This window comes from Syngnathus scovelli, chromosome 8, assembly GCF_024217435.2.
Source record: "Syngnathus scovelli strain Florida chromosome 8, RoL_Ssco_1.2, whole genome shotgun sequence".
NCBI classification, from domain to species: domain Eukaryota; kingdom Metazoa; phylum Chordata; class Actinopteri; order Syngnathiformes; family Syngnathidae; genus Syngnathus; species Syngnathus scovelli.
Genome location: NC_090854.1, coordinates 5536986 through 5564348, shown reverse-complemented (window position 1 = coordinate 5564348; position 27363 = coordinate 5536986). Strand labels below are relative to the sequence as shown.

General features: G+C 46.1%; 1 long non-coding RNA gene across 1 annotated transcript in view; it reads right to left on the bottom strand.

The window, feature by feature from the left end:
* Positions 1 to 27363, bottom strand: part of LOC137840533 (uncharacterized) — a 28374-nt gene extending 1011 nt beyond the window's left edge. The window contains exon 1 of the long non-coding RNA XR_011087252.1: positions 4 to 27363. This is a non-coding gene — a long non-coding RNA (uncharacterized lncRNA). The remainder of the gene's footprint in view (positions 1 to 3) is intronic.

Below are 27363 nucleotides of genomic sequence, written 5' to 3'. Positions count from 1 at the left end.
CACCACCTGAAATGGCTCTCTTATCTTGACACTCATCGGTGATGTCCAGAGCTCCCATCCAGTTTCCTCCTGGAGAGCAGTCGTCGTTAATGCAGACGTGGGTCTTGTTACCTTGGATGTAACATGTGTAATTCACTCCAGCTGGTCTCTCTGTGTAGGCCACTTGTGGTATTGTTCGTCCTTTAACAGTCACATTGAGATTTGCCCAGAAGTGTTCATCATAGGCACCGTGTTTCGCTTCAGTGACATTCATTGCTCTGGCCTCCAAGCGAACTTGCGTGGAGGAAGGCGGGAGTTTCGAACACACATAGCACGCCTCCTGTGTGTGAGCTCTCACAGTGAACCTGAGGGTTGTCCACCTGTGAGGGGGAGAGATCAGGCGGCAGTAAATTTGCATTGGACACATCTTTCAGTTTGAGCGTCCTGATTAGATAATCTGCCCAGGACTGCTCTTCATCTGTTGCTTGCAACTCTCGTAGTCAATTGTAGTGCCCATTTAACTGGCAAATAGGAGTTTTTTTTTTTTTTTTTTTTGAAACAAGCTCTACAAAAAAAAAATGTTTGTTTTGTTTTGAAAATGTTTTGAATATGAATCAAATCCATATGTTGTATAAAGCTGACTGACCTGCCCCACTATCCCTCCTCTTGAGCCATGTGACGCGCACCATGGCTCAATATTGCAGCCCATTTGCATCGGTTCTTTGGTAGGGTAGGTCATTTATAGATGCCATTCTCTAATCTTGCCCCTGTTTTGACAACTAGCTTAGCAAGTAAATGGATGGCCTCCCCGAATGGGGAGCGACTCAGCTAGCAAATGATTAGACATTTTCACTTTGTTGTAGTTTCTTTAGTTACTTTTCAATCGTTTTCTCATTGTTTATCACAAGAATCTTAGAAATTTGAATACAAATCAAAACGTATGTTTTATTTCACTCAATTGTATGATTTAGAGAATCCATATGTAGTAAAGTTTTGTAGTACTACATATGATTTCATCATCATTTAGTTTGACTTTCTTTCCAAAACGCTTCTTAATTTCTCAGTTCACACATCTTCTACATGTGTTACTGGTTCTCCATTTTTTTTCTAGTTAATTATCAATCCAAAAGCTACGTGTTTCTTTCTAACATTCAACCTGCTCAAAATCACTCTTTCATCAAAGTCGCTCTAATTTTCCATAGTAGTCGCCAAGGACTTCAACCATTCAACCTTTCATTCAGGCAATCATTCATCAATGCTCATCATATGTATCTCACACAGTCTCCAAAAAGGAGTCTTCCTATCACATCGGTCCCAATTCATCCAAGCTCACCACACAACACTCATATATCACTTTCAACTCAGGTTTCCTGGTAGAACAATCCACCACTTCAAAAAAAAAAAAAACTCAACTAAAACAAACAATTGGCAAATTAATCTGAATTTTTCTTTGTTTTTAAATTTGAAGAACTCAATCGCTCAGATTTAGCTTGCAATTAGAATTTTGCATAATCTTATAACACAACCAATCAATTATTCCTATTAAATGTAGCATTGCAAAATCTTAAATTCACAATTTAGCTTCTTCCAATTCCTGAAAGCATGTTCTGTCATTTTTTTTTTTTTTTTTCTTCGAATTTCTCATGTGGGCTCGACACTTAACATGCACTAGTGTGGATTAGTTTCTGCTTGCAAACAGATTTCTTTTTCCTCTCATTTTTATCTTTCAAAATCATTTCTGTTCTGCGGTGCAAATTGGATAGACCACAGTCTAGCAAATTTTTTTTATACTAAAACTTTAGCCAATGTTCATCATTTTAACATATACGCACACAGATGCACAGCTCTCGCATGCAAAAGGTAGTTCCCAGCACCAATGATTCGTCACAGGCTGGCCATTTCCTGTGGTCGATCATGAGCTGGTCCCTCCCATGCACACGAGGACAGCACATTCTAATTTTATTTATTTATTCTTCTAGAAGCAAGTTGCATTTCTTTACCACTTGAACTCTCAACTTCCTTTCTACTCCATACTTTTTCTTCCACTTCGGCATATATTGCATACAATTAAGAAATCTACTTGCCATGAACTTCTCGTTTTAAAAAAAGAGCAGAGCAAGAGATTTACCGTTTTTATTTCCCATATTAATTCTAGTAGTTTTAGGTTATACAATCTCTTTGTCTCAAAAATATTATTATTATTATTATTACTATTATTACTTATTTATTTATTTAACTATTGCTTTGAGGATCCTCAATGCAGGTTTAAATTGACCTTTCAACAAATTACTAGCCTGTATTATTGCCGTGGATCAATGCTAGAACTGCTTTTTTGTCAATTTATCCTACCAGTCACACACTCAATCACACTAACTCCAGCGCTTTTTTAGGCCTATCCAGGGATGGGTGTAAAACCCTCCCAAACAGCTTTGGAAAAACGGACAAAAGAAAAAATCTACGCCCTTCTTCAATTAAGAAAAAGAAGCTCTGTTTTTCTTAGCCCGTTTCTTCCACTGGGACTTGAACCCAAGCTATTCTTTGGCTTGGAAAAACATACAAAGAAAAATCTACGCCCTTCTTTGATTAACAAAAAAGAAGCTCCGTGTTTCTTAGCACGTTCCTTCCACTGGGACTTTAACCCAAGCCAGATCCCTCAGCTCGGAAAAACAGACCAAGAAGAGTCTACACACTTCTTCGATGAACGAAAAAGAAGCTCTGCCTTTCTTAGCCTGTTTCTTCCACTGGGACTTGAACCCAAGCTATCTCCCGTGCACCTCTATGTGTTACGCGTTTAACAACACAACACAATTTCAAGCCTTTAACTTACTTGTCCCCTGGTTCGTTGCACTGCCGGGTCCCGTCAATCCACCTCTGTCAGACGAAGGCAGACCTAAGATGCTGGCCCAGCGAAGAATTTCCTTCCCAGGTCTTTCTTTACCAGGTCCGGCTAGTGGACGCTGGCCCGTCGACGGTGTACAGCGCGTCGTCCTCCGTCAGCCAGATGATGGGTATGAGGGTCCCGGGTTTCGGCACCAAAATGTTAGAGATTTGCTCACTCCAACTTATTTTGCAAGAACCAAACAGAAGACAAGCAAGTTCTTTTAGACACCTGCAGGTGGAGAGTCCATTCGTCGCTGTCTGAACAGCGATTATCGAATGAAGTCTAAAAGTCTCCTCCCTGCAAGGGCATATTTATTAGGAGGAACAGAGTGGGGGTGGGAGTGGACAGGTTTGGTGAACCCCCGGCCTCTGATAAGATCAGAGCAAGGGGTGTTTTACACTGTTGTGGGAAACAGAACAACTTTGATTGCTTCCCCTGCAGCTGGTCAATCAAGCAGAGGAAGCAACCACTTCATCTTACTCTGCATTGTGAGGGCAAGACGTGATTGATTTAATCATTACATTGTGAGGGCAAGACAAGATTGATTTAATCATTACAGTCTACATTCCAACATAATCCTACGATAAAGATAACCTGGAAAACCCTAACAAACGCCTTCTCCAAGTCCACAAAACACATGTGGACTGGTTGGGCGAACTCCCATGCGCCCTCGAGGATCCTGCCGGACTGTTCCACGGCCAGGACGAAAGCCACACTGCTCCTCCTGAATCCGAGGTTCGACCTCCCGACGGACCCTCCTCTCCAGCACCCCTGAATAGACCTTACCAGGGAGGCTGAGGAGTGTGATTCCCCTGTAATTGGAACACACCCTCCGGTCCCCCTTCTTAAAGAGGGGAACCACCACCCCAGTCTGCCAATCCAGAGGCACTGTCCCCGATGTCCTCGCAACGTTGTAGAGGCGTGTCAGCCATGACAGCCCCACAACATCCAGAGCCTTTAAGAACTCTGGGCGGATCTCATCCACCCCCGGGGCCTTGCCACCGAGGAGTTTTTTAACTACCTCAGTGACTTCGACCCCAGAGATTGGAGAATCCGCCTCAGAGTCTCCAGGCCCTGGTTCCTCAACGGAAGGCGTGTAGGTGGAATTGAGGAGGTCTTCGAAGTATTCTCCCCACCGACTCACGACGTCCCGAGTCGAGGTCAGCAGCACGCCATCCCCACTGTAAACAGTGTTGACGTTGCACTGCTTCCCCCTCCTGAGACGCCGGATGGTGGACCAGAATTTCCTCGAAGCCGTCCGAAAGTCATTCTCCATGGCCTCACCAAACTCCTCCCACGCCCGGGTTTTTGCCTCAGCAACCGCCGAAGCCACGTTCCGCTTGCCATCCGGTACCTGTCAGCTGCCTCCGGAGTCCCGCAGGCCAAAACGGTCCGATAGGACTCCTTCTTCAGCTTGACGGCATCCCTTACCGCCGGTGTCCACCAGCGGGTTCGGGGATTGCCGCCACGACAGGCACCAACGACCTTACGGCCACAGCTCAGGTGGGACAAAGTTTGGCGACAAAATTAGAGAGGCAAGATTGAGTTGATTTGGATGTGTGCTGAGGAGGGACCCAGGTGATATAGGGAGAAGGGTGCTGAAGATGGAGCCAACAGGTAAGAGGAGAAGAGGGAGGCCAAAGAGGAAGTTTAAGAATGTGTTGCGGGAGAACACGCAGGTGGTTGGTGAGACAAAGGAAGATACAGAGGACAGAGTGAGTTCTACTGTGGTGACCCCTAATGGGAGCAGCCGAAGGAAGAAGCTTAAAAAATGTATTTTCTGTATTGATAGAATACACATTGGCTTTGACAACAAAGTAAGCATAAGCAAAATCAGTTGAAAATTAAGCATATTATAACTTATTTTCAACATATTTGCATTGTCTTTGAAGGAAGGGTTAGGGCACCAAGTGTTGCTGAGCTGGGCTGCGACTATGTCATATCACAGTAGTTGACAGGTTTGGGCTTTTGTAACGAGTCAAAAGCTTGCCGATCATTGACATGGTAGACCGTGGCTTACAAAAGCATCTAATTTCCTATCAGTGCAAGCCTTCGATTGCCGGCACTAGTTGGAAAGGGGTCGTTTTTGTACCAGACATTCACATTTGTTCGGTGTGGTAATTCTCAACAATAAATTTCTTTTTTTTATTATTTTAAATTGAGATTATTTTCAGGACAGAAAGTGCATGAAGTCTGGTGCCTATTTTTCTTCCTAATTTATGTACCGTATTTTTTGGACTAAAAATCGCTCCGGAGTATAAGTCACACCAGCCATAAATGCACAATAAACTGGAAAAAAACATGTATATGTGGCACCGGATTATAAATCGCACTTTTGGGGCAAATTTATTTGTCAAAATCCAACACCAAGAACAGACATGAACCAGCAACAACAGGCTAAACGATACGGTATGCTAACGTGGCATATACACAAACTAGGAGCTGAGAACGGGCCTGGCGTAACATTCAGAGTTATTCAAATAACTATTACATAAATAACACGTTTATCAAACCATCTGTGTCACTCCCATTCATTAAATCCATCGATCGTCCTTTATGTAAACGATGCCACGTATGCACCGCGCTACTGACGTCGGACTCGTCGTGAGTTGCAGTTCTAAATATTTCACAGACCCAACGATATATAAAGTATATGTCAAATACCTATCATATAAACAACAATATTATCAAACCATCTGCGTCACTCCAAATCATTAAATCCACCGATCAAAATCCTCGTCCTTTGTCAATAACGCCGCGCGTGCGCCGCTGGCATCAGACTCGTCGGTATTCCGCAGATCTAGTATATAACTATATTGTAGCGTTAACAAAGTACCAGGAAAGATGTGGGTTTGATAAACGGCTCTTTATTTAACAAAACAAGAGTTCAACGAGCCAACAACTACTGAACTGTAACAATAAAAGCATATACAAGTTGCTACACGAAATAAAATATATCAAACAACTAAAACATAAATGGTTCACCGCCACACGGCCCCAAGCACCGGCGTCGACTTCCAGGTGTGTGGCGACATGGACTTCCATCCCGGAGGTGCCACTTCCAGCCACGGAGGTGGCTGAGCCCGCCGTAGAGTAGGACCAGGCGTGCGTAGGAGCAGTGTCCGACCCCCATCCACCGTCCCCGGACAGCCAGCTGCCGAGCGCCGGCCCCCAACTTCCAGCCACGAAGGTGGAAGAGAGCTCCGTAGAAAAGGACCGGGCGTGCGTAAAAGCCATGTCCGAGCCCCATCTACCGTCCCCGGACAGCCACCCGGCCGAGAGCCGGCCCCCGACTTTCATCCACGGAGGTGAAAGAGAGCGCCATAGAGTAGGACCGGGCGTGCGTAAAAGCCATAATAGTTTTTCAAACCTTCTGTGTCACTCTAAATGATTAAATCCTTCAAACTCTTCGTCCTCCGTGTCACTTACAAACAAAGCCGCTAATGATGCCGGTAGTACGTGGGGCCCTTCGTCATCTTCGTCATCCCGTGATCGAATCCTTTGTCCTTTATGTAAACAACCGCCGCGTCGCTGATGTCACTTGCAGTTCAAATTAAGGTTGTCCCTTGCTACATCGCGGTTCGTTTATCATGGTTTCACGTTGTTTTTTTGAATTTTGAAAATTTGTGAAAAATTTCACATATAAGTCGCTCCTCAGTATAAGTCGCCCCCCACCCAAACTATGAAAAAAACACGACTTATAGTCCGAAAATTACGGTAAGTTTTTTTTTATGTACATTACATGGGTGCCAACCAGTGCTCAAACTGAGACACCAAGGTGAATTAAACGGTGTCAAACTCTTCTTGCCAAAATTAAAAATGGTAGGTGAATGTTACTTGAAGCACAGTTGTATTTTTTTTATTTAATTCCACTCCACAGTATTAATTGAAAAAAGTTGTGAAAGTACATATTTTGATTGAGACTTTGTCTTTGCACCAGATAATTTAATTTTGTGTTCTTTTTATTATTTTTATTTATTTATTATTTTATTTATTCATTATTAATATTTATTTACTATATATATTTATTATTTCATATGTGCAATCTTGATGGCACCGCGGACGGCCGCCTCAGTGAGTCGCTCTCTGCTACTTTCTCTTATTTTGTGTGTTTTCTGTGTCTTCTGCTGTCTGTTAGAAAAATTGTATATATATATATGTTATCATGCGTTCTCTAATGAGTACTTATTCATAATGTTACTGTTCAGTATGCTTGCTGCTTTGCCTTGCTTATTCTTATCTTGTACAACAAAACAGAAGGATTACGGCTGGGTCAGGGGCGAGATGACTGTTGTGTCAAACAAGATGCTGCTGACAGCTCAGCGTCCACCAGAACAGATCGTGAAAACAACAGGTCAAACGATGCGTCATGAACCTTCTGATCTTCCTTAAAGAACGTCACTTTCTCTTTTTATCTCTCGGAATATTGCTTAAACTGTTTTGCTGATATAGCCATATCTGCACGCAACACTTTGTGCGTTACTTTTTGTTTCTTTTCTTACGAGACGAAGCAACAATCTCTTCCCCCCCCCCCCCCTAAGGGCTAATCGTCTCACACTGTGGGTAGGGCATTCCAAATAAAAAGAGCAAGGAGTGTAAAACAGATTTTTAGTGTAGTCGGATTGCTGTAAGTCTGAATGCACTCCTCGCGAGAAAAGACTCAATATTCTGCCTCACTGGTTTTGTCTGCTGATCCTTTTGCTGATTTTGAACCTAACACTGTCCATCCCGGATCACTTTTACAAGAGAACTGTTACACATTGGACAGTCTTCTCCTGGTATTTTATCTCCAGTTTTCTCTGATCCAGACTGTTTAACGGAGATTTTAGCCACAGCGGCGGTGCTATACAAGCGAGCATGCCAAAGATGGCGGCGTAGCAAACACGAAGAAGCTTAGGCAGAGAGGGTTCCGTTCTCCCCTACCATCGATTGATCTGGCGAATGTTTGCTCCCTGGCGAACAAGATGGACGAACTGCTGTTTCTCACTTCAAGGAACACGGACTTCAGCAGATCCGCCGCGCTGTGCTTTGTTGAAATGCGGCTTGACGGACGCACCCCCCGCCACGCCGTGGAGCTAGCTGGGTTTCAGCTAATGTGGGCGTCCTGTGGAGAACCCAAGGCTTGCAAACCAACTAAACAGGTTTAACTGCAGGTTTGAACGGTCCACCCACACAACAGGACCTCCTACAGCACACTCAACATACTCACCTCCCCCCACAACCGCTCTGTTCACACCTTCATCATTGTTATCACCTACTCTCTCTCTTACAGAAGCAGCGCCCGCACTCCAGATCCGCAAGGAGGACGTGTGTCAGAAGTTCCGGAGACAAAATATCAGGAAGGCACCGGGCCCTGACGGCGTGTCCACTTCCTGCTTGAAAGTCTGTGCTGAACAACTGGCACCCACCTTTGCATGGATCTTCAACCGTTCCCTGGAGCTGTGTAAGGTGCCCTCGTGCTTCAGGTGCTCCACCATCGTACCGGTGGCCAAGAAGCCTGCCATCACTGGTTTGAATGACTATAGACCTGTCGCCCTGACATCTGTGGTCATGAAATCTTGCGAGAGGTTAGTGTTGAACCACCTGAAGGACGTCACGGGCCCCCTGCTTGACCCCCTGAAGTTTGCCTACTGGGCAAACAGGTCGGTGGACGATGCGGTCAACATGGGACTGCACTACATCCTGCACCACCTGGACACCCCAGGGACGTACGCCAGGATCCTGTTTGTGGACTTCAGCTTGGCGTTCAACACCATCACTCCTGACATACTCCAACAGAAGTTCATCCAGCTCGCGGTGCCTGCCTCCACCTGTCAGTGGATCACCAGCTTCCTGACCAACAGGAGACAGCATGTGAGGCTGGGGACCATCACATATGACATCCAGACCCCCAATACTGGAAAGCGCTGCATGGGCAACACGCCGTTTCACATATCACACCACCCAGGCTTACATTCCACCACCCCAACACCCCCACACAACTACATACTTAAACCCACAACCTGGAGAGGCCTTCGGCGTCGATACAACACGGGGAGTGCCAGTTACCGGCAAAAAGCTAGCGCTCAATTGGTGTAGAGATTCTCTGATCTCAATAGACAGCTACCACCCGCCTTAAGTTGGGTCCAGTCAGTGAGTTGCTGTCCCGCCATGGTTTGCTTTCTTCATTGGGTGCATGGAGATCAGGAATTGTCCAAACGGCAGGCCGCAACTATCGCACCAAGCAACAAACGAACACAACATAAAAGACCAGGCCTTAAACTGGAAAATTGGAACGTCCTAACAATGCTGACTGGCTTTTGTGAAAACATACATGACATCAGCAACACCAGAAAAATGGCTGTCATTAACAACGAGCTCAAGAGACTGAACGTGGATATTCATAGCTTCCCTTCACAAAACATGGCTAGCCGCCTCTGGCACGCTGAAGGAGAAAGATTATACTTACCACTGGCAGGGAAAGAGCTCTGACGAACACAGAGTTCATGGAGTAGGTTTCACAGTGAAAAACAGCCTGCTGAGCACGGTAGAACTAGGCAGCGGCTCAGAGCGACTTCTGGCTCTCCGCCTCGATACCGCGGATGACCCTTCAGCCTCATCAATGCTAACCTCCACTCCAGATGTAAAGGACGAGTTTGATGAGAACTTCGCATCCACTATCAGGAACATCTCCAGCCCTGAGGAACTTGTTCTCCTAGGCAACTTAAACGCCAGAGTGGGTGCAGACCATAACTCGTGGCCTTCATGCCTCGGCCAGTTTGTGGGCAAAATGAATGTGAATGGACAGCGTTTGCTGGAGATGTGCACTTACGTCATGCATCGCAAACTCCTCCTTCAAAACCAAGCTGTAGGGGCCATAAATACTTCTTTTTTTTTGCTTTTCATTATCGTGTCAACTTTTCGGATATTGGTTTGTCCGTTTGTTAGCATGTCCACCTTACAGTTAGGAGGGTGCCAGTTCGATTCAACCTCCAACCCTCCCTGTGTGGAGTTTGCATCTTCTCCCCGTCTCCGCATGGGTTTTCTCCGGGCAATCAGGTTTCCTCCCACATCCCAAAAACATGCTTGGTAGGCCAATTGAGCACTCCAAATTACCCCTAGCTGTGAGTGCGAGTGCGGATGGTTGTTCTTCTCTGTGTGCCCTGATCGGCTGGCAACCGGTTAGGGTGTCCCCCGCCTACTGCCCGATGACTGCTGGGATAGGCTCCAGCACATCCGTGACCCCCGTGGGGACAAGCAGTATAGAAAATGGATGGATGGTTTATTTTGCTTTCAGTTTTTATTTTATTGGATACTGGTGGACATGGGTGCTGGGCGTGGGCGGTGCACAAGAGGAGCCTTAATTAGTTTCACTTGACACCTGTGCTCCTGTTCCGTTTGGCATGAGCACAGGGAAGGCTACACTTATGTGTACCGCACCAACCCCGCACATACGCACAACGCACATGGCATGTTTATCGCCCCTTGGATCCTTTTGCTCTGCACCGCGAATCAACTGTTGGTGGATCGGAATAGAGAGAGCAATAAAATGCATAAACTGTAGTGATCGTGTGGACATTGCATCCTTAAGTGCGAGGATTACAACTGTTTTCCCCAGCTTGGCCCACCGCAGCTTCAGAACATTTTTTGGGATTTTGTCGCCGTAATACAAGCCTAAACGCAAAGTTTCCTAGAGGCACTCACACTCCAAGCACTGGCATCAACTGGATCTTATCCTGGTCAGATGTACCACCATCAAGAAAGTTCTCCACACACGCTCCTACCACAGCGCGGACTGCGACACAGACCATTTCTTGATGTGTTGCAAGATAAAGATGCGACTGAAGGTTTCACCACACCAAGAAATGAGAAAACCCTTGCATCGACTTCAGCAAGCCGTCTCAGCCGGACCTATTAGAACTGTTTGCTGAAGCCTTCGAGCAAACGCTCGGCGCTTCACAGCCAGGAGACTCTGGCATGGAGAACTGGGAAGCCCTGCAAGACATCATGCGCCGCACAGCCTTGGCCACCTTTGGAAATAAAACCTCCAAGAAACACAAGACTGGATTGAGGCCAAGTCAACAGAACGCATTGCTCTTGCGAAATACAAGCAGTCACCCAGGGAAAAAAACCTGCATATTCTCAGGAATGCAAGAAGCGGGTTCCAGTAAACTGCCAGGCGCTGTGCCAACGAGTACTGGATACAACTGAGCGTGAAAATCCAAACAGCTGCTGCAACAGGAAACATCCGGGGAATGTACGATGGCATCAAGAAGGCCCGTCCAGTCCAGAGCAAGACGGCCCCTCTCAAATCCTCCATTGGGGGAAGTGATCATGGACAAAGGCCAGCAGATGGAGAGATGGGTGGAGCACTACCCCAATCGCTACTCCATGGAGAACACTTTTGCCCCATTGGCCCTTGATGCGATCGAATGTCTCCCAGCCATAAAAGAATTAGATGCAGAGACGACTGTAGAAAAGCTCAGCGGGTCCATCGACAGCCTGGCCATAGGCAAAGCCCCAGGCAACGGCGGAATACCCCCGGACTTAGTCATGCACTGCCTGCCTCAGAGCCAAGACCAAGGTTCGGGAAGTCCTCATCAGACACTTGTTTGCTGATGAAACAACAGTTACCACCCATACCCAGCTGAAATTGCAGTCGCTGATTTTCAGATTTTCCCAGGCCTGCTATGACTTTGGGTTGACCATCAGTCTGAAGAAGACCAACACCCTAGGACAGGATAGAGCAGCACCGCCTATCACCACCATCAACGACTACAAACTCGACGTCATCTGTCAGTTCACCTACATTGACTTCACCATCCTCTCCCTGGACACTGAGATTGATGTGAGGATCAGGAAGGCAGCTACAACATTTGTACGCCTCACGACCAGAGTGTGGACAAACCCCAGGCTAACCGTGAAGACCAAGATGGCAGTGTACAACGCCTGTGCTATGAGTACACTTCTTTTCGGCAGCGAGACATGGACCACATACGCCAAGGCAGGAGATAAGACTCAATACCTTCCACCGCCGTATCCCAAACATGTCAGGGCGTTTGTGACCAACTGCCGCATCATGTTAAGTCTCCAACCTGTCACGTTCGTGACCGAGCCAGCCAAAGTAGGGTTTGTCCTGTCCCACCTCACGGGCGAAGCACGATTGTGGGGAATGGCTGAGTATGAGCGAGAGGCTCCTGCTTGTTGCTCATTCGAAGCCTTCGCGAGCGAACTCCTACGGCTGTTTGATCTGGGCTCGGCCACAGAGGACACCGGCGAGGAGCTGGCCACCTTGAGGCAGGAGAGATGATCGGTGGCCGAATATGCTCTCAAATTCCAGACTTTGGCTGGCAGCAGCCAGTGGAACACACCGGCTCTGGTGAGCACCTTCATCCACGGCCTGGTTGAGTACATGAAGGACACGTTGGTATCCTACGAGCGTCCTCGAACCCTGGAGGGTGCGATGGATTTGGCAGCCCGCGTGGACCGGCGGATCCGGACCCGGCGATGCGAGTGGGAGTGAGGACCGCCGCAAAGCCGTCACAGCCACCCTCGTTCGTCCGTTCAGCTTCCATCGAGCCCACCGAGCCGAGCGGATTGGGGCGGGCGGGCTGAGCGGATTGGGGCGGGCCCGGGCCCGCCCGTTGAAAGGCAAGAGCTCGCGCGTCGTCGGGGGAATCTGTGTGAGCTCGAGTGACATCCGCTCTCCCAGTTCCCATTCGAGTTCCCTTCGCGCTACAAGCACGAGTCCAGTTTGCGGCAGGCGACCGCAACATGGCGGCCATGGTGGATTCCGGCGCGGAAGAAAATATCATATACGCCAGTTTGGCCCGTGAGTGGAAGATCAAGTCCCTGCCCCTGAGCCCGTCAATCCCCGCTCATGCCATTGACGGTCGGCTGATTGGCGAAGTGACTTCCATCAGGGAGCCAGTCAGGCTACTTCTCTCGGGCAATCACAATGAGACAATAACAGTTCTTTCTCCTGTCTCTCCCCGAGCAGCGGCTCTTCTTGGGGCTTCCCTGGTTGCGGCTGCACAACCCGGTGCTGGACTGGGGGATGGGGGGTGTTCGGCAGTGGAGCGAGTGATATCTCTTAGGCATAAGCGACATCGCTTATGCCTAAGAGCAGCTGCCGACCCGCTCAAAAGGCCCATGTCCGGGCTAGGGCATTTCCAACGTCCCGGCACAGTACCATGAACTCAAAGACGCTTTCAGCAAAGCCAAGGCGACTTCTCTTCCCCCACACCGGCCGTATGATTGCGCAATCGACCTGCTACCTGGCACCTCACCTCCCAAGGGCCGCGTGTACTCCCTCTCTGCCCCTGAGCGTAAGGCGATGGAGGAGTACATCCAGGAGTCTCTGGCTGCTGGTATCATTCGGCCATCCTCATTACCCGCAGGAGCAGGGTTTTTCTTCGTGGGGAAGAGGGATGGGACGCTCCGCCCGTGCATTGATTACCGGGGAAACAACGAGATCACTGTGAAGAACCACTATTTCCTTCCTCTCCTCTCCTCCGCCTTCGAAAGCCTGCAAGGCGCCACCATATTCACAAAGCTGGATCTTCGCAACGCTTATCACCTGGTACGCATCCGAGAGGGAGACGAATGGAAGACGGCCTTCAACACTCCTAGCGGGCACTATGAATACCTGGTGGTTCCGTTCGGGCTCACCAATGCCCCAGGAGTCTTCCAGTCCCTGATCAACGATGTCCTGCGAGACATGTTAAACAGGTTTGTGTTCGTCTACCTGGATGACATTCTCATCTTCTCCTCCTCCCTCTCAGAACACATCAAACATGACCATGCAGTGCTGCACCGTCTCCTTGAGAATTCCCTGTACGTTAAGGCGGAGAAGTGCATCTTCCACACGTCTTCTCTCAAGTTTCTTGGCTACGTGGTGCAAGAGGGATCCATTGAGATGGACCCCAAGAAGGTGAGGGCAGTCACGTCTTGGCTAGTTGCCGAGACACGCAAGCGGCGACAACAATTCTTGGGATTTGCGAACTTCTACCGCGGCTTCATCCGCAACTACAGCACCGTGGCGGCACCCCTCACCGCTCTTATCAGCCCTGCCTCCCCGTACAAATAGACAGACCCGGCGGAACGCGCCTTTGCGGATTTAAAGAGGAGGTTCACGTCCGCTCCCATCCTCCAAGTGCCTGATCCCAAGAGGCAGTTCGTGGTCGAGGTGGACGCCTCCAACGTGGGAGTCGGGGCAGTATTGTCCCAGCGTAGCCACGAGGATGATCGCCTCCACCCATGCGCCTTCTTTTCTTGCCGCTTGTCATCCGCAGAACGAAATTATGACATCGGCAATCGGGAACTCCTGGCGGTCAAGCTGGCTCTGGAGGACTGGAGGCATTGGTTGGAAGGCACCACCACGCCATTCGTCGTCTGGACGGACCACCGGAACCTGGAATACTTGAGATCGGACAAGAGAATGAACGCCAGGCAAGCTCGGTGGGCCCTTTTTTCGACCGGTTTAAATTCTCGCTCTCTTACAGGCCGGCCTCCCGCAACGAGAAAGCGGACGCCTTGTCGCACAGGTTCCCTGGCGGGGAGGAGATGGAGGGTCCAATTCCCACTATCCTTCCGAGCTCTGTTCGGGTGGTGGCCCTGTCGTGGGAGATTGAGCGTCAGGTGGAGGCCCGCAATCAACCTGGGCCCAGCAACTGCCCGGTGGGTCGCCTGTTTGTCCCCGAGGACTGGCGGTCATCCGTCATTCAATGGGCACACGACTCTCGCCTCGCCTGCCATCCTGGGACTGCCCGCACTAGGTTCATGATGGCTCAGCGGTTCTGGTGGCCCACCTGGAGGGAGGACACGCGCGATTACGTCCGGGCCTGCCCTACCTGTAACCGCTGTAAGTCATCTAATCAGACCCCGGCCGGGTTGCTCCAGCCCCTGCCCGTTCCCCGGCAACCCTGGTCTGATCTGTCGGTCGACTTCGTCACGGGGCTTCCGTCCTCGGAGCGGAACACTGTGGTCCTCACAGTCGTGGACCGGTTCAGCAAAATAGCCCATTTTATTCCCCTGCCCAAACTCCCGTCGGCAAAGCAAACAGCGTTGATTCTGCTGCAGGAGGTTATTCTGCACCACGGCATCCCTCAGGACATTGTGTCGGACCGTGGCCCGCAATTCTCTTCCACCTTCTGGGCGGAATTCTGCCGGCTCTTTGGCGCCACGGCCAGCCTCTCCTCGGGGTTCCATCCGCAGTCGAATGGGCCGAACGTCTGAACCAGGAGCTGGGCAAGGCAGTATGGCTGCTGGAGATCAGCGTGGGTGGGCCAAACAGCTTCCCTGGGTGGAGTACGCCTGCCCTTCCCAGCTTGGCCACAGGTCTGTCACCCTTTCATTGTGTTTTTGGTTATCAACTGCCCTTGTTCACCCACCAGGAGCAGAGCGCGACATGCCCATTGGCCCTCGGTTGTGTGCGCCGCTGTCATCGGGCCTGGGCGAGGGCTCGGGTCGCTCTCCTCCGCTCTGTCTCCGGCTACGCTCGCCAGGCCAATAAGCATCGCACGCCAGCTCCGTCATACAGCATGGGACAGCGTGTTTGGCTCTCGTCGCGGGATCTGCTGCTGCGCACGGAATCCCGCAAGCTGGCGCCCCGCTTTGTCGGCCCCTTCCCCATAAGCAAGGTCATTAACCCATCTGCTGTTCGTCTGCGCCTTCCTAGCTCCATGAAGGTCCATCCCACGTTCCACGTGTCTCGGGTGAGACCCGTGTTTGAGAGCCCCTTGGCTGCGGCATCTGCTCCTCCGCCGCCCCGGCTCGTCGAGGGAGAGCCAGCTTACACCGTCTGCTCCTTGCTCCGGTCGCGGCATCATGGCCGCGGGCTCCAGTACCTCGTCGATTGGGAGGGGTCCGATGATTTGCACCGCTCCTGGGTGCCGAGTTGCTGGATCCTCGACCTCTCACTCGTCGCAGGGTTCCACCGCCTCCATCCGGACCAGCCGGGACCACGGCGGGGGCGTCCGTGTCGGAGGGAGATGGCCTGTGGGGAGGGTCCGTCGCGGCACCGTGCCCCGGCCTCGCCGCCTCCTACGCCCGCGTCTGCTGCTTCGGCGTCGGATGCCAACTCGGGTGCTTTGACGGGTTATTGATTGCCCCCCGCCCGCCCATTTCGGTGTTGGGGTGGGCTGTTCCTGGGGACGTCGGGAGCCGTTCCTTGGGGGGGGGGTTCTGTCACGCACCGGTGTCGTCCAGCCACGCCCCCTTGTCACCATGATCGCTGTCACCTGTCGCAGGCTGATTGGGAGCACTATATTAGCGCGGCCAGCGCGACAATGCTTGTCAGCTTGTCTCGTAGTGTCTGCGTGCACACCGGTCCCTTCCACAGTTGCTCGACTTGGAGATCACCCGTCTGCCACGTCCAGTCCTCGCCCGAACGCCGCTTCAGCTCTCCAGCGTTCCCCTCTCCCTCCACAATAAAGACTGCTTCACTTGCAATTTGCTGTACTGTCCGATCTCTCACAATACCACTACTTTGCTGAAGACAGTGGTTGTCCTTTTAATTCTGTATGCCTTAAGAAAAAAGCCACAAGATCACAAACATCTTAGGATGCCACTGAAGAATGCCAATAGTTCATATTTTTGAGTATTTAGCAAGTCTCAATTATAGCTAATCGAATGAGACACAAACACATATACATCCTTTACCCCATCATCAAAAGAAAGACCCCTACTCCTTTACTAACCATGTCCCTGTGCAGCGAAACAAGTTCTGGCTCTTGTTAGTGGGTCTGGAGTCACTTTGTTTCGCTTGGTTAGAGACGCGGAAGGCTTTTCATGCTCCAGGGGGCTGCAGCAGATCAGCTTACAGGTTCAGACAAACATCTTGGCTCAGAAAGGGGACCATTGTTTATAGGTCATCTTATCTGTTCACCACAATAAACGTAGTCCTGTGACACAGAACCACTCGTATTAAACATCACTTTACACTTTACAGCATACATAAACATGGATTGTCCAGAGTGATGGTGCATATACTCAATCAGAAAGTCACACGCTCCAGTAGCAAGCTTCAATCTTGCTTATTCCTGGATAGTTATTTGGCATAGGCATGCAGACTGCGATGTGCTATGTATACATATGCAGCTCTTTGGCAAGATATAAAGACATTGCTCTACCTAGTATGTAGAAGAAAATGCCGGTGCAAAGCATATGGTCACACTGTGCTCATAATAAATCCTCTTTAAAGTTCATCTGCCTGCATACATTTACATACACCCACACAAACCCACATCCTAAAGGACATATATATATTTGGTAAGCAATTAGCATCTGCAGTAAAAGTGCATGTACTAATTTGCAACTTTATTTTGTTAATTCCTTTAGACCACCAGGATGTGCTAATTTAGGGCGGTTTGACAGAACTAGATTGTACTAGTTGTACAAGAATTTTTTTGATAACTGCATATGTTTGCTGATCATTTGGTAAAAGTGACAGTAAAAGTGCATACATATATTCATTTGCAATTTTATTTAGTTAATTATTTAAGATCACCAAGATATGTTAATATAGGGCAGCTTGACAGAAATAGTTGTAGTTATAGTTGTAGAACAAATGTTTTTGTATTAAACATATTTTCAAAATTTCGTGTATAACATTGATTGACCGACCTACCTCCCTACTGTGACATAATACAATAGAACCCCAAAACTCGACGCTAATTCGTTCCGCAAGCAGCGTTGAGAAGTAAAACCGTCGAGTTCCGCAGCAAATTGTCTAGTTTGGGTTAAAACAGTACTTAAAACCACAAAGAAAAAAAAAAGAAAAAAAATGAAAATACAGTACAGTACAGCGAAAACTTGGAGCACAGCTTTACGTGGTCTGTATTCAGGGCCTGAAACGAGCAGGACATTTAAAAGACAAACAATGAGCTTGAAATAAATTAAACATGACAAAACAACAGTATTTAAACACAAAACTTACTTACCCATGGTAGAAGAGCCAAACTTCCGGAAATAATGTCCCAAAAGCAAATCAATATGAACAAAAGGATGGCTATTGTTGACAAATACAGTAGCTCTCTTTTTACACAGTTGTTATCGCGTGAACTCAAGTCTTCAGCATGAACCCCGTAAGCCAGTGCACCTTTCCAGAAGTGCATCGCACACTACCGCAGTCGGGCGTGACAATGGTTTAAAACCCCCTAAACCATGCCAACTAATGTCGGATTCAGAAGCTTTGTTCTAGATCAGAGGCAAAGGTTTTCTGTCATTTTGCGTCGAGTCCCGAGGTCGTCAAGTTCCGGGGTTCTACTGTAAAATGATGAGCTTTAAGTCTTAGCATCACAGCAAAACAGTTCTGTTTTATGGTCAAATTCTGAAAATGTGAAAGTTAATGATTGGCAGGATATGTACCGTATTGGCCCGAATATAAGACGACCCTGATTATAAGATGAACCCCTCTTTTTCAAGACTCAAGTTTGGAAAAAGACTTTTAGATTCAAGTTTGAAAAGAGACTTTTTGAACACCAAATTTAATTTTTATACATAAAATTATTACATCTGAAACAAATGATTATAACAATATATTCAAGAGAAAAAGCATGTTATTTTACATCATTCAAATCATGCAAAAACTGACTATCACATCTTAATATCTGAACATTTAAATATGTTAACTTGAGTGCAATCACATTTGTAAATGAATGGCTTCTGGTTTTTGAAATGTAAATAAACCAATCTACTGTGATAAAACAACAAAATTGCAATAACTGCATTAACCATCAAAGTGAAGTCTAACTGTAACTGTAGTCTTGAAACAAATCTGAATAAGGAAAAACATTGCAATAAAATAATGCAAACTGCTACCACTATTGTTGGGGAGCCTGAGGACTGTATAGGGGGTTGGATCGGATGGTTATGCTCTTTCCGCCCCCGGGTGTCGGTCAGAACACAGGAGGGAAGATGTGGTTCAGTTTTGATTGCTTTACTGAATTATTGGCAAAAAGGTAAAAAGCACTGTGGCTCATAGGGGCATACAGGCAAACTGGCAAAAGGGTATAGGCACACGTTTGGTCGTAAGGATATGTGAGCAGGTGTGTGTAGTGTACATGGGTGAGTCTTTGGGTGTGTGAATGTGATTCTTGTGTGTGTGATTATTGTATGAAGCATGTGAAGGGTGTGTGTGGTGTGTGTGGGGTGTGTGTGTGTGTGTGCGTGTGTGTGTGTGGGGTGTGTATGGTTCTGCAACAGACAGAAATACAGCACGTAAGTCAACGCTCAACTTCTGACGTCACGCAACACGATGACACACATTACATAATTAACTGCCCGTAACGGTTCCGCTATACTAAATAACCATAAATGAAATACCCTCGGCAACACACCAAACATAAGTCATCGAGACAACAAAATAAATTTGCTGGCGACCGTTAGTCGCCGTGCCGCTGCGTAACGGCTACTCGTACGATGTGAGGCAAACTTAAAGGAGCGCGCCGAAGCTATCAATCAAACGGCGCACACACGAAACAAACCGCGATCAGACGAACGGCACAACAGTAGACATTAGTATCAATGAAATGTACGTATATACTCACTTTGTGTCAAAGACGCACACGATCACAGCAACATACTCAGTCGATACCAGCAACCTTTAACTTACCGCTGCGCACAAGTGAGTGGGAATAATGTCTAGACCAGTGTTTCCCAACCTTTTTTGAACGAATCGTTCACTCACGAGCCAACACTAACAGCAACACACACATAAATTGAGTATGTGCCGATGCCACAACATGCAATCTCAAAATTCTCCGATTTGCCACACATGCACGATTAGCCTTGCGGAAACTGACCTGTGGTTTGGTAATCCTGTTACAATTCGCTCGGTATTTAATGTTGGACAATTTCCCACGGAACATCTCTCACGTGACACCGGTGTGCCGCGGCACACTGGTTGTGAAACACTGGTCTAGACCATGAATGTAAGACGAACCCCACTTTTTCAGTCTTATTTCAATGCAAAAAAACATTGTCTTATATTCGGGACAATACGGTAATCAACCAGCTCTTAATTAAACAAACCGATAATAAAGCACCAGGGCCATTTATAATGCCGGGTATTTGCCCTCTTCCCAATTATTTTTCCACAGTTTTAGTTATTTATTTAAGATTATCAAAGAAATGCAAATGTCAGACGTGAATACAAAATGCATCTTTTTAAAAGTTGATTTCGTTTAAGGAAAAAAAGAATACAGCTAACTGGCCCTGGATGAAAAAGTATTTGCCTCCTTGTTAAATCATGAATTAACTGTAGCTAATCACATTAAATTGGAAAGGCGAAATCATTTTCTCTAAAAACAAGCTTGATTATGTCCTGAGCTGTTCTATTCAATCTTAGAAATCACCTCATTAATCTGTCTGACAAAATTAAGTTGGCCACAAGTACTCAAAAAGCTGCGACAAAATTTCATGATCCAAAGTACAAATGAGAAATAATTGATCAGTCTCGAAAGTCTTACAAAGTCATTTCTAAACCTGTATGACTCAAGTGAACCACATTGAGATCTATTACCCACAAGAGTGGCCTGCCTACAGAAATTAACCCAAGCGCACGACAACAACCCAACCAGGAGGTCACACGGAGCAACATGTAAAAAACTGTAGCCCTTCATTGCCTCAGTTAAGGTCAGTCATGATCAACAAATCAACAATGAGGAAGCTACTAGGTAAAAATTCCTGAAACCACTGCTAACTAAAAGCTCAAATGGGGCGTGATGATTTGTGATGTCTGATGAAGACTTTGTATGAGCAGTTAAATATAATTATCCCAGGGACAATTTTGTCTAGTAAGGGCCTACAGATTACCTCAGGAGTCCAATTTAATGACACAAACACTTTCTTGTGATTTGTTCTTATTTAGAGGTGCTACAGCTTTTTTTGTTTTTGGTCATGTAACCTCAATTTGCTCATCTCGACTCACACTGTATACAACGTATTTGTGTGCGTGTGTGTGTGTGCATGTGTGCATGTGTGTGTGTGTGTGTGAGGGCGCATGCGTGCGTATGTGAGTGTGTGTATGTGTGTGTGTGTGTGTGTGTGTGTGTGTGTGTGTGTGTGCGCGTGTGTGCGCGCGCGTGCATGCATGTGTGTGTGTCCATTCAATAAACCTTACCTCCAGTCAATCATACGCATCAGTGCAGATATGGTCAAGTGTGAGCAAAGAAAGGGAAGTGGTTTTTGGCCTGATTTTTCCATTTCATGTGCCCACCACAGTGCACCAAACCGGAGCACAGTTGGAGCCAGAAGAGCTCATTTGACAATTTATATGTATATATGCAAAATCCCATCCTGTCTGCCATTACAATAGTACTCATAAAACTAGTCTGCGTGCATAGTCTTTCTTTTGTCTATACATCGTCACGCACCAGTAAACATCAGGTTATCTTGTTTTAGTCTTTTGTATTTTGTTTGCAAACTATGCACGCCATCTTGAGCTGAGGATAAGATTACAAAACTACTCAAATTGTGTATCAGAGGCACAGCCATCTATCCCTGAAAAAATATTTAAACTTTGGTTTCATATGATTAAAATGTACTCAACTCTAAAATATTCAAATTATGTATTAGTTTGTAACCTAGTATATATCCGAATCAAGTAAATCTAGATGGAACCAAATGATGTTTTTCACCCCAATTTATGATTCAAGATTCAAGAGATTCAAAGCGTTTATTGTCATATGTACAAAAGGAAAGCACTTTTTCTTTGTACAATGAAATTCTTTCGCTGTCCGTTAAAGTGCCAGACAAGGTAAGGAGATTAAAAGAAGGTTAAAAAGTAAAAAAAACACAAAATATAAAAACCACAATATATACCTACATATACAATATATATACAATATATAACCACAATATAGGCTAGTGCAAAAATGGCATTGTGCAACAGTTGTGAGAGTTATAGAACCTGTACTGTTAAACAGGGGAGAATGCAGTGCAAAACAAAGTGAGTGTAAACAGTGTACAGTAAAGTGCAGATCAGTTACTGAGGTAGTGATCTGGTCAGCTGTTTAAGAGTCTAATGGCTGTGGAGAAGAAAGAGTTCTTGAAACGGGAGGTTTTACATTATACACTTCTGTACCTCCGGCCTGAGGGGAGAAGTGTGAACAGTCCATGTTGGGGGTGGGTGGGGTCTTTAAGGATGGACGCCGCTCTCCTGTGGACCCTACGGTGGTGGATACTCTGCAGAGAGGGCAGCGGACTCCGGGTGATTTTTTCTGCCGTCCTCACCACTCTCTGCAGTCGCTTGCGGTCCGCAGCAGTACAGCTGCCGTACCACGCGGAGATGCAGCTGGTCAAGATGCTCTGGATGCAGCAGCTGTAGAAGTTGCTGAGGATCTTGGGGGACATTCCAAACTTCCTAAGCCTCCTCAGGAAATACAGCCGCTGTTGAGCCTTTTTGACCAGCTGTGTGGTGTTGAGTGTCCAGGTGAGGTCGTCACTGAGATGGACACCCAGGTATTTGAAGCTGCTCACCCTCTCAACTTCAAGCTGTCGAATGAAAAGTGGCTGGTGAGGTCCCCTTTTCTTCCGCACGTCCACTATCATCTCCTTCGTTTTGTCCGTGTTGAGGGTGAGGTTGTTTTCTTCACACCATGACACTAGGCTGTCCACCTCCCTCCTGTAGCCCGCCTCGTCTCTGCGAGTGATGATGTTTGTTATGATGTTTTATATTATCATTAGTTCCTCCAGGTCCAGAAATATTGGACGATGACTCACCTCCATTTGCTCTGCTCTCTGGTGATCTATCTAGCTCAACTATAATCCAGCAATAAATAAACTGTATTAACAATGCAAACTGCCGTCCACGAGTTATAATTATGACAGGATTACAGTAAGGACTCTGAATTTTGACTCGACACAGCTCAAACAATCCAACAACCTTATTCTGCAGATAAGTTCTCCTTCAGCAATCAAAAAGGTGCCCCATTAGTAAAGCTGAATTCATGGTAAATTATTAGTTTCTCAGTATCATAGCTGAGCCAATACAAAGAATCAATGTGTAATTTTGCATGGTAAATTAAAGAAAGTCAGTTGTTTTGACAAACAAAAACTGGCTTTGAAATATGGCTGGAGGTAGAGAAGACACTACAACATGATATACGTGATGAGGATAAAGGGTTGAAAAAATGTCCCAAACATAACTCAGTGGTAAACTTCTCAACCTCTTCAAAACGAAACACCCATTAAAAAGCAAAAAACGCCTCGTTGCCTCAAAGCACCATTCCACGTACAAGGCATGAAAGCAGACATGATAAAACAGAAGTGTTAATAATAAAAACATCAAAAAGTTGTCTTTCCCTACATCTCCTCTTCTTCATCAAAGTGGGTGAGCAAGATGTGGGAAGATGATGTACTGCCGTGAGAGAGTTACAATTTGTTTTCTCATTTTTTATCTTGTCAGGCTTTTTTCCCTGCTTTTTTTAATACACAGCTAAGAATTGATATGTTATACAAAGTCAAAGTCAAAGTCAGCTTTATTGTCAATTTCTCCACATGCCAAAGACACACAAAGAAACCGAAATTTCGTTCCCCCCTATCCCACGGTGACAAGACATGGCCCACAACAGACAAACAAGTAAACAAGTATAACAACAGCGTGCTGAATAAATAATGAATAAATAACACAATAAATAAATAAATAAATAAATAAATAAATAAATAAATAAGAGGAGCAAAAAAAGGAGCAAGTGCACGTGCACAGTGGTGATCTTACCATTTTCAGCTTCTGCCTAAGAAACAAAACAGCGTTAAGGCAATGTGCTTTCAAATGATTAAGTAGTTAATGATTTTACTGGAACCAGAGCCGGTTCAGACCTCCATGGGGCCCTTTGCAAAAATATGTCAAGGTGCCCCCCTAACGAAGGGTGTATTCAGACCTGACTATTTGGTCCGCTTGAAACGGACCACGGTTCGATTGTAATGTTAGTCCGGACTTTTTGTGCAGGTGTCAATACACACAAATGAATCCTGGTGTGGATTAAAGAAACGGACCAAGACCCACTTTTTCAAGTGGTCTCGGTTAGCTTCCAAACGAACTCTGGTGCGGTTTGCTTCAGGTGTGAATACAAACAGCGAAGATCAGCACCAACAGCACAAATGTGCAGACAAGGAACGCAGCGCGTAGGACTCGCATGTTTTCCTCCATTTTCGGGTCTGTGCTCTGTGCGCTGCTCTGGTCATTGCTGTCCAATGGGAGCACAGATCATCACAAGCTTGGATGTGAATACTTCACTTGCAAAATGTACAGTCTGCACCAAACGAAAAAAAATGAGTCCGCTTTTAGTCCGGACCAAATAAGCGGACTAAAGGACTTTTCTGGTCTGAACACACCCTAAAGTCATCAAGACTATTACAAGTTCAGTTATTAGGCCTACTTATTTCCCTTGGGTTAACGTTGAATGGAACGTTCATATCTGTAGCTAGTTTCATAGACGAACATTGGCCATTTGCCATCCATCCATCCATCCATCCATCCATCCATCCATCCATCCATCCATCCATCCATCCATCCATCCATCCATCCATCCATCCATCCATCCATCCATCCATCCATCCATCCATCCATCCATCCATCCATCCATCAACAGAAAGCTAAATAAACCATCCATCCATTTTCTATACCACTATACTGTCGCGGACGTGCTGGAGCCTATCCCAGCAGTCATCGGGCAGTAGGCGGGGGACACCCTGAACCGGTTGCCAGCCGATCGCAGGGCACACACAGAAGAACAACCATCTACACTCGCATTCACAGCTAGGGGCAATTTGGAGTGTTCAATTGGCCTACCAAGCATGTCTTTGGGATGAGGAAGGAAACCGGAGTGCCCGGAGAAAACCCACGCAGACACGGGGAGATCATACAAATTCCACACAGGGAGGGCCGGAGGTGGAATCGAACCCGCACCCTCCTGTGAGGCAGACATGCTACCCAGTGTGCCACCGAGCCGCCGGCCATTTGCTAGTGCAACTATATTTTGTGACAACTGTATTTTGTGTCATAACTGAAAGTGTGCCAAGTATAGAATTCGGGGCAGTTACCAATCGTTCCTCCTTCCTTGAAAGACAAAATAATGTCATTTATGACATTTATTACATAGTTATTATTATTTATTAAATTATTCCTTACATTATTATATTTACATCACTGACATTTATCATGTAAAGGCTTGTTTATTTATTCACGGAGGAATGCTTTATATGAGAGTTATACAGTGAACCCTGGCTACTTCCCATTTCGTTTATCGCAGATTCACTACATCGTGGATTTTTTTTTCCAAATTAAAAAACATTTGAAATTCAAAATAAAACTTCTAAATTGAGGAACATGTGTCTAACCTTTAGGACAATGTCGTATTGCTCCAAATGTTCGTTTACATTCCTTTAGAAGTCCGTTTTCGCGTGTCAGCACGATCGCGAATTAGCATTTTTCCGCTAACTCGTTAGCCTTCCCGGTATTTTTTGCTGGTGACCGTACTTTGCAGATTTCACTTATTGCGGGTAGTTTTTGGAACCAATGATCCGCGATAAACGAGGGATTACTGTATTGTGGGTGTATCGAGCGCAATTGCGATTGTAACTATGCGGGCTCTTTTAAAATATTTTGCAGCATATACTGTTCTAATATAAAATGTCTGCGGAAATAAATTGTTGTTTTCTTTTTTTTTTTACGGGGGGGGGGCTTGGAAGTACGGTATTTTCGGACAAAAAGTCGCTCCGGAGTACAAGTCGCATCAGCCATAAAATGCACAATAAAGGGGGAAAAAACATATATAAATCACACCGGAGTTTAAGTGGCATTTTGGGGGAAATTTATTTGACAAAATCCAACACCAAGTACAGACATGAACCAGCAAAAACAGGCTAAACGATACGGTATGCTAACGTGACATAAACACAAACGAGGAGCTGAGAACGGGCCTGACTTAACATTAACAGTTATTCAAATAACTATAACATAAATAACACCTTTATAAAATCATCGGTATCACTCCAATTCATTAAATCCATCGATCGTCCTTTATGTAAACGATGCCGCGTATGCGTCGCCCCTCTGACGTTGGACTCGTCGTGAGTTGCAGTTCAAATTATTCCACAGGCCCATATAACGATATATAAACTATATATCAAATAACTATAATATAAACAACAATTTTATCAAACCATCTGTGTCACTCCAAATCATTGAATCTATCGATTGAATTCTTCGTCCTTTATGTAAACAACGCGCCGCGTGTGCAGCGCACCGCTGACGTAGGACTCGTCATCAGTTGCAGTTCAAATTATTCCACAGGCCCATATAACGATATATAAACTATATATCAAATAACTATAATATAAACAACAATTTTATCAAACCATCTGTGTCACTCCAAATCAATGAATCTATCGATCGAATTCTTCATCCTTTATGTAAACAACGGCGCGTTTGCGGCGTGCCGCTGACGTCGGACTCGTCATGTTATCGCGATCGTCTTGTTTAAGCGTACGCCCCGATAACGCAATTGTGTGAGGATATTGTAGCGGAGTGACGAGTGCAATTGTATCATAATATAGAGATGAAGAGAACAAAATCAAAGTCGCATCAGCCTTCAAAAGAAGGAAAGCAGGCTGAAGCGCCAGACGACCCGTGTACATCATAACTTCAACAACAAAGAACAAACGACATTATATTCTTTAGAAGCTGCATTAATAGAAGTTGCATCGGCAGCAGCTACAATTGCAAACTTCTCTTTAACGGTATATTTTCTATATTTTGGCATTTTTTCAGTCAATCATTCAAATCCGTCTGAAATCAAATATTTCCAGGAAAGATTTGCGTGGTTTCGTTCGACGTGCTGTCAAATCAGTCATATTTAAACTTGCGCAATGACGTCGGCATGCGGTCGCGGAGGAAAACGTAAGTTTTGGGGGGAATTTTTAGCAGCATGGGCGATAATCAGAGGTATCAATGTTTTTTATTTATGTCATCGCTAACACACACTGGGCAATTATTAGAATATGGGCAATAATTAGAATAAACACGGTAACTATATTGTAGTGTTACCAAAGTACCAGGCAAGAGGTGGGTTTGGTAACCAGCTCTTTATTTCACAAAACAAGAGCTCAGCATATGAGCCAACACAGTGCTATAAGCAAGCGCCCTGGATCACTCTTCCTGTCTACCCCTCCCGTGCTGCCTTCATAGACAATCGGAAACTACTGAAGTCTAATAACATAAGACGTTGCTACTCTAAATAAACTATAAATCAAATAACTATAACATAAATAACAAGTTTATCGAACCATCTCTGTCACTCCAAATCATTACATCTCCTGACTCCGGAAGTCAGTGAATGGAACTCATTGTCAGTGAGGCTCCAATTATTCCACAGCCATAGTGCGCCCTCATGCGGTTTAAAGTGAAAATAACATGTGAAGTGATCAACTATACTAGTAAGTCAGTAATGTGTTAATGATCAAGTCAAAATTTGTGAATAATTACATATATAAGTCGCTCCTGAGTATAAGTCGCCCCC